Genomic DNA, 6,065 nt, shown 5'->3' on the forward strand with positions numbered 1-6,065 from the left:
GAATGGATGAAGGTGGAAGTGTATATGCAGTAGAGTTCTTTTGAATGGATGCCAACTGTTTTACCATAGTAGCCAACTCATCTAGTTTATGCTCCAGCTTGTGTGAATCTGAAGTTTGAATTTCATTGACACTTCTGGACATAATGGAATTTTGCCTTGTAGCAAACTGTTGAGAGTTAGCTGCCATATTCTCAATGAGGTTTCTAGCGGCTGCGGGAGTCTTGTCAACTAGGGCTCCCCCACTAGTTGCATCGATCATGCTCCTATCCATTGGGTGTAAGCCTTCATAGAAGTATTGGATTAGGAGTTGGTCACTTATCTGATGATGGGGGCAGCTAGCACAAAGTTTCTTGAAACACTCCCAATATTCATACAAACTTTCCCTCTCCAGCTGCCTAATACCGTATATTTCCTTTCTTATTGAGGCAGCCCTTGAAGCAGGGAAAAATTTTTCCAGGAACAATCTCTTGAGGGTGTCCCAACTTGTAATAGAGCCAGGTGGAAGATAATACAACCAGTCTTTAGCCAAATCCATAAGAGAGAATGGAAATGCCTTCAATTTGACATGCTCCTCCGGAACACCTTGTGGTCTCATTGTAGAGCAAACAATATGAAATTCTTTTGAGGTGTTTATGCGGATCTTCACCTGCAAGACCATGAAACTTAGGCAAAAGATGGATTAGGCCAGTTTTAAGAACAAAGGGGCATCCACATCCGGGTATTGGATACATAAAGTCTGGTAGGTCACGTCCGGTGCGGCAAGCTCCTTAAGTGTCAAGTCATTTTCTACCATTTCTAAAGGTTCAGAATTTAAAGAATGCAGAGAAGAATATATAGAAGATGGAGAAAATGGTGAAGATGGTTCCTCAATATGTGCAGAATTTTGTCTACTAAGGTTCCTAAGATTTCTATGGAATGTCCTATCAATTTCAATATCTGGAGGATATAAATCTCCCGGATTTGATCTGGTCATTCATTAGGAATTGTCTATGGAAATTTGAAAAGAAGTAAACTAATGAAGCAGTAAAAATGTAGAAAAATTTAGATGACAATTATGCAGAAAAACTAACATCTAAGTGCAGTAAAATAAAGTATTAACACCAAACAGCAAAAACAGAAAGAAATTGCAAACTAGGGAATGAAAATAGACAACACACAAACACAAATTCTGCAGAATTCTGCAGAATTATGCAGCAGAAATAGGGTAATTGCAGCAAACGAAAATACAGTGTGGTAACTAAAATGCAGAAATCAGAATTCAAACAATATGCAGAAAACAGCAATTGATTCTACCTAAATGCAAGATATCTCTACTTACCTATGAAACTACAACTATATTAAAGTATTCACAATGCAGAAAGCGAAAATGAAACAGAGCAAATAACATGTTTATGAAAAATCAACACCAATGTTTCCCGGTAACGGCGCCAATTGATGATGGTCTTTTTCGAGGTGTTTAAAAGATTTGTCGTAAATCCTCATCAAAATTTAAACAAATTAATGTAGTACTAGGGTAACCCTAGATTGTCTCCCATGAACATTGGTTATTAATCTTCATTAAACATGTTGAAGGCATTAATTAAACAAGCAATTAAAATGGGGGGTTTTATGGTTTCAAATTAAAATAAAGAGCAATGAGCAAATGAGTTTAATTAATTCAAACAATAGAAAACACAATCCTTAGTTCATCCACATAAATTCTATCCTCATTCCACTCAAGATTTAACATTCATCCTCTCTTCCATGAATTAGGTTAATTTAACAAGCGAAAATCAACCTTATGGTCCCAACGAAATTACGCAATTTGTTAGGCTCTAATCTCTCATCCCAAAATTACGCAACCTTAGAATTAAACCTAGGATTAAGCAACCCTTAGTTTAGAATCTCCTTAAAACGAAATTAGGGTTAATTGAGCAATACCCCCCTCATTCACCATTAATTCAATTCAAGAGACAAGGAAGAAGTAATTCATGAAAGAAAGGAATTATATTATCATTAAATTCAAGGAACTCAAGAACCCATGTGAATTCACTAAGGATTACACAAACTTAGCCCTCCATGGAAATGGGGGTCAAAAACGCAATTGGGAAATGCAGAAAACTCATTAACATTAATGTAAAAGCAAGAGAAATGAGAAACCAAACCCTAGGTTGGACCCTTGGCTGTCACCCAAGGTTGCCCTAAGCTCTGGAAAATATTCTAAATTGAGTAAAGAAGAGAAAAGGTTCAAAAAGTGTAAGAACTCCCTACCCTAATTTGGTAAAAATCTATTTATACTAAAGCTGGCGCCGCCCAAAGTAATTACTCTCATTCTTTCATAGTAACCACGCGCAGCATCAGTTGGGTTTTTCCTCTCTGGAGTGATTACTATGAATATTCATAGTAGTTACGCGCAGCACTGGGACATTTTGAGTCTCTGGAGTGATTACTATGAATATTCATAGTAGTTACGCGCAGGTTTGGTTGATTCTGGGCTGCTGTAGTTGTCACTCTAAGCTTGAAAGTGATCACTTTGGTCCCTTTGCTGGAAGTGGTTTGCTATAGTTGTCACTATCAATATTGAAAGTAGTTACTTTCACCTCAAATTTCTCAAAATCTAATAATTCTTCAAAATAAGCTTGGGGATTCCTGCCATATTATTCAAATGATCAAAATATGTAAAATAAACTATCTAAATTCATGTAAATTAACAAAAAACTAAGAAAGCTATATTATTTAGCCTAATTGGAATATTCATCTTATTTACACTATCTAAGTCTATTCTTTTCTATAAAAAGTAATAAATGATGTATAAAAATGTAGTAAAATGTGGACTCATCACCACCCCAAACTTAGTTTTAAAACTCATTCTTAATTAAACTCACTATGCCTCTGATTAATTAAATGGTAAAATTGGTTTTTTAGTAGGGTTTGTAATGAGGTTAATTGAAGAAAAGGATATTAAGCTCAAAGGGGTGAACTAGGGCATTCAAGCATAAGGGAAGGTATTTTAGGCTGACTAGGTATATCAAACATGGCCTCTATCATATATGTGAAAACTGTAAATTGCATATTCAATCAAGAAACAAGGCAAGTTCTAGAGAATGCAGCAAAATATGATTAATCACACATGAAAAAGAAGCATGCAGCTCAAGTCTCACTCAGGTTGTGTAAGTGACATGTTAATCAATGAACTCACATTTCTCTTTCATATTTATATGCACCTAGTGGCAAGAACGCCTCATTTTTTAAAATACAATTGTAATCTCATGTTGAGAATGGGAAAACAACTTAAAAAAATTCAAACAGAATTCACAGAACTATCAAGCATCTTGCAGTCAATTTACAGAAAAATAGCTCATATCCTATACTATTATCAGTAAATTTTCAGTGTATTGTGTAGCTAACACATGAATCAAGAGGTAAGGAATAACCCCCCTTTCATGGCAACTTGTGCAGGTGTCATCAGCCATTGTGTGTGAGTGATGTGTGTGTGACATTCTCTGCACAAAACAGCAAAAATTTTGATCAATTGGCAAGTAAAAGGCAATTAATTGGAAAGCTAACATAAATGCATAACAGATATGTGAAAATTAAACCAAATTGTACCAATTTGTAATTACAACCCAAAAAGTTTGAAACTTAACTACAGAAATTTACAAAATTCCTAATGACAGAAAATAATTCCTAAACTATTCATCTGCTCCATCTTCCTCCTCTGAGGTGTCTTCCTCCCCTTCTTCGGATTCTTCTTCTTCCTCCTCCATTACCTCATCAGCTGGCTATGGAAAATAGGTTTTGTAGATTGGCAGATCTTTGAAGACTAAGGAACGAAGGCACTGAGCATTCTCTGCCAAATCTTTAGTGTGATACAATTCATCTTTGGTCATTCCCAATTTCTGACCAATATTCAGCATAACACATTCCAGCAACATAATCCCAGAGTTGAGACTGCTGTGTAGCTCAGTCTGCCTCTCTACTAACTGGTTCTGTCTCTCATCCATTAGCTTCAAGGAATCCTTCATCATTATTAGTTTTTCCTTTCTGAATTGAGAAGGGATTGGGTTTGCTGTAGTGCAGGAAGTGGTAGCATATATTCTCTCACCACAGAGACAGAAATGGGAGGTGCAGACCAAATTCTTTCTTGGTACTCCCCCAACTTCAACTCCTGCATCCTCACAAAGTAATGTTATTAATGAAGGAAAGGCAAGTGAATCTCTCTTGGTTTTCAGAATATTCAAAATACATTCACTAATGACCTTTCCCACATCAATATACAAATCATTCACTATTGCAAAAAGAAGTTCTTCCCTTTTCACAGCCATGTTGAACTATGTTTGACTGGCATAAATGAGTTCAGAATAAAAGTGCTCCACACTTTGGCAAATGGCAGCAGCTGTTTGGTGACAATGCATTTTGGTTTCTTGGATTGGTTTAGCTTCCAAGTTGTTCTAGGCCGCCCAATCCTTTGCAGAATTTCCACATAGTCCTTGTCAGGACTATTCTTAAAAACATTGAATTCCAACTGTCCAGCCTGCTGTGCAGAATTAATGTTCAACACTCTATTAATGTTTGCAGGAGTGAAGTTGACTCTCATCCCCTTCACCACTGTGTTGAACTTAGGAAATTTATCTCCTTTAAACCTCACAGCATTGGTGTAAAACTCCTGGGTTATTTCCCTCTAACCCATTCCAGCCAAAGAACAGAAGGATTCCCAATCCCTCTTCTAAATTTCTTCTTTATATTCCGGGTAATTGTCCCCAGCTATCTCAAAAGCTCTGTTTGGGACAATTTTCCTCCTCAGAATATTTTCCTTAAAAAAGTTTTCATGGGCAATGCTTCTGAACCTTGGATCATGTGTTGCAGTAGGTGAGGAGCTTGAAGGTGCAGTATTCTTGGCTGAGGTGGTAGGGAGGTTGAAGGTGCAGCTGTTCTTAGCTGAGGTGGGTTAGAAATTTCAATGGGTGAGGAGCTTGAGACACCATCCGTTCTGGCCCTCTTTGCTGCTGGAGTACTTCTAGCTGATCCAGATTGAAGATTCTTATTGGATCTTTTTCTTGGAGTGGTGGAAGATGATGAATCCATATTTTACTAGTATTTTACAATAGTTTTTAGTGCAATTAATAAAGAAAACATGCTAGAAATAGTAGAAACCCTTAAAAAATAATAAAATGTTGCATGTCACTTTTAAACACAGTTATTTTAAAATTCATTGATTTTCTATGTAAAAGTGACATTTCAAGTATGCTTTGTAGGGAATTATGAGCTAAGTTCATGAGGATTGGATGATCAAAGGAAAATAGAAGAAAGTAGCAAAATTGGAGGAAACAGTTGATAATTGAAGAACAGCCCTGAGTGATCACTTTCGCTGGTGAAAGTGATCACTCCAGAACCATAAAATGGAGAAGAGCTTCTGCGTAATCACTTTGCTGGAAAAGTGATCGTTCCAGAGAGGTTACAATAAGAAGAGCTTCTGCGTAATCACTTTTTCTGGAAAAAGTGAGCGTTCCAGAGAGTCCTCCAAGAAGAGTAGCTGCGCGTGTTCACTATTATTAGCAAAAGTGAACACGCGCAAGAAAGCAGCTTTTGCGTGTTCACTATTTCCAGCGAAGTGAACACGCGCATGACATTAGCAAAGGAAGCTTCTGCGTGGCTACTATTTTCAACAAAAGTGAACACTTTGAAGCGCGCGTGGCTACTATCACCAGCAAAGTGAACACATGCAAGTGGAAATGAAGAATTAGCCTCTGCGTGATTACTATTGCTGGAAAAAGTGATCACGCCAGCAGAGCGGGAATTCTATAAAAGGCAGTTAGCTCAAGAATTTTGTAGTTTTTTGTTCATTTTTTATTTTCCATTTGTTTTTGTTGTTGAGAGAGTCAGAGAGAGAGATTGAGGACGAACACCAAGCTTATTTCTTGAGGGATCAGATTGGAGATTGGCTTGAAGATGTTTCTTCTTTGTTCATTCTCTTCTCCTCTTCTTTCTCTTCTTTTTTTTTGTAATGTTTGCCTAAATCTTTGTGGTTAGGAATTATGAATCTGAAATTGAAATGTTGGATTGATTTTGGATCTGAACTTTGAGTT

At 36.9% G+C, this 6,065-nt stretch overlaps 1 non-coding gene across 1 annotated transcript; it reads left to right on the plus strand.

Annotated features, from left to right (window-relative positions):
* Nucleotides 1-317: 317 nt before the first annotated feature.
* LOC113860410 lies at nt 318-422 on the plus strand. Its single transcript, XR_003503863.1, has one exon. It is a non-coding gene; the product is annotated as a small nucleolar RNA R71 (small nucleolar RNA).
* The last annotated feature ends 5,643 nt before the right edge of the window (nt 423-6,065 follow it).

Source organism: Abrus precatorius, unplaced genomic scaffold (assembly GCF_003935025.1).
Source record: "Abrus precatorius isolate BTA unplaced genomic scaffold, Abrus_2018 Scaffold2, whole genome shotgun sequence".
NCBI classification, from domain to species: Eukaryota; Viridiplantae; Streptophyta; class Magnoliopsida; order Fabales; family Fabaceae; genus Abrus; species Abrus precatorius.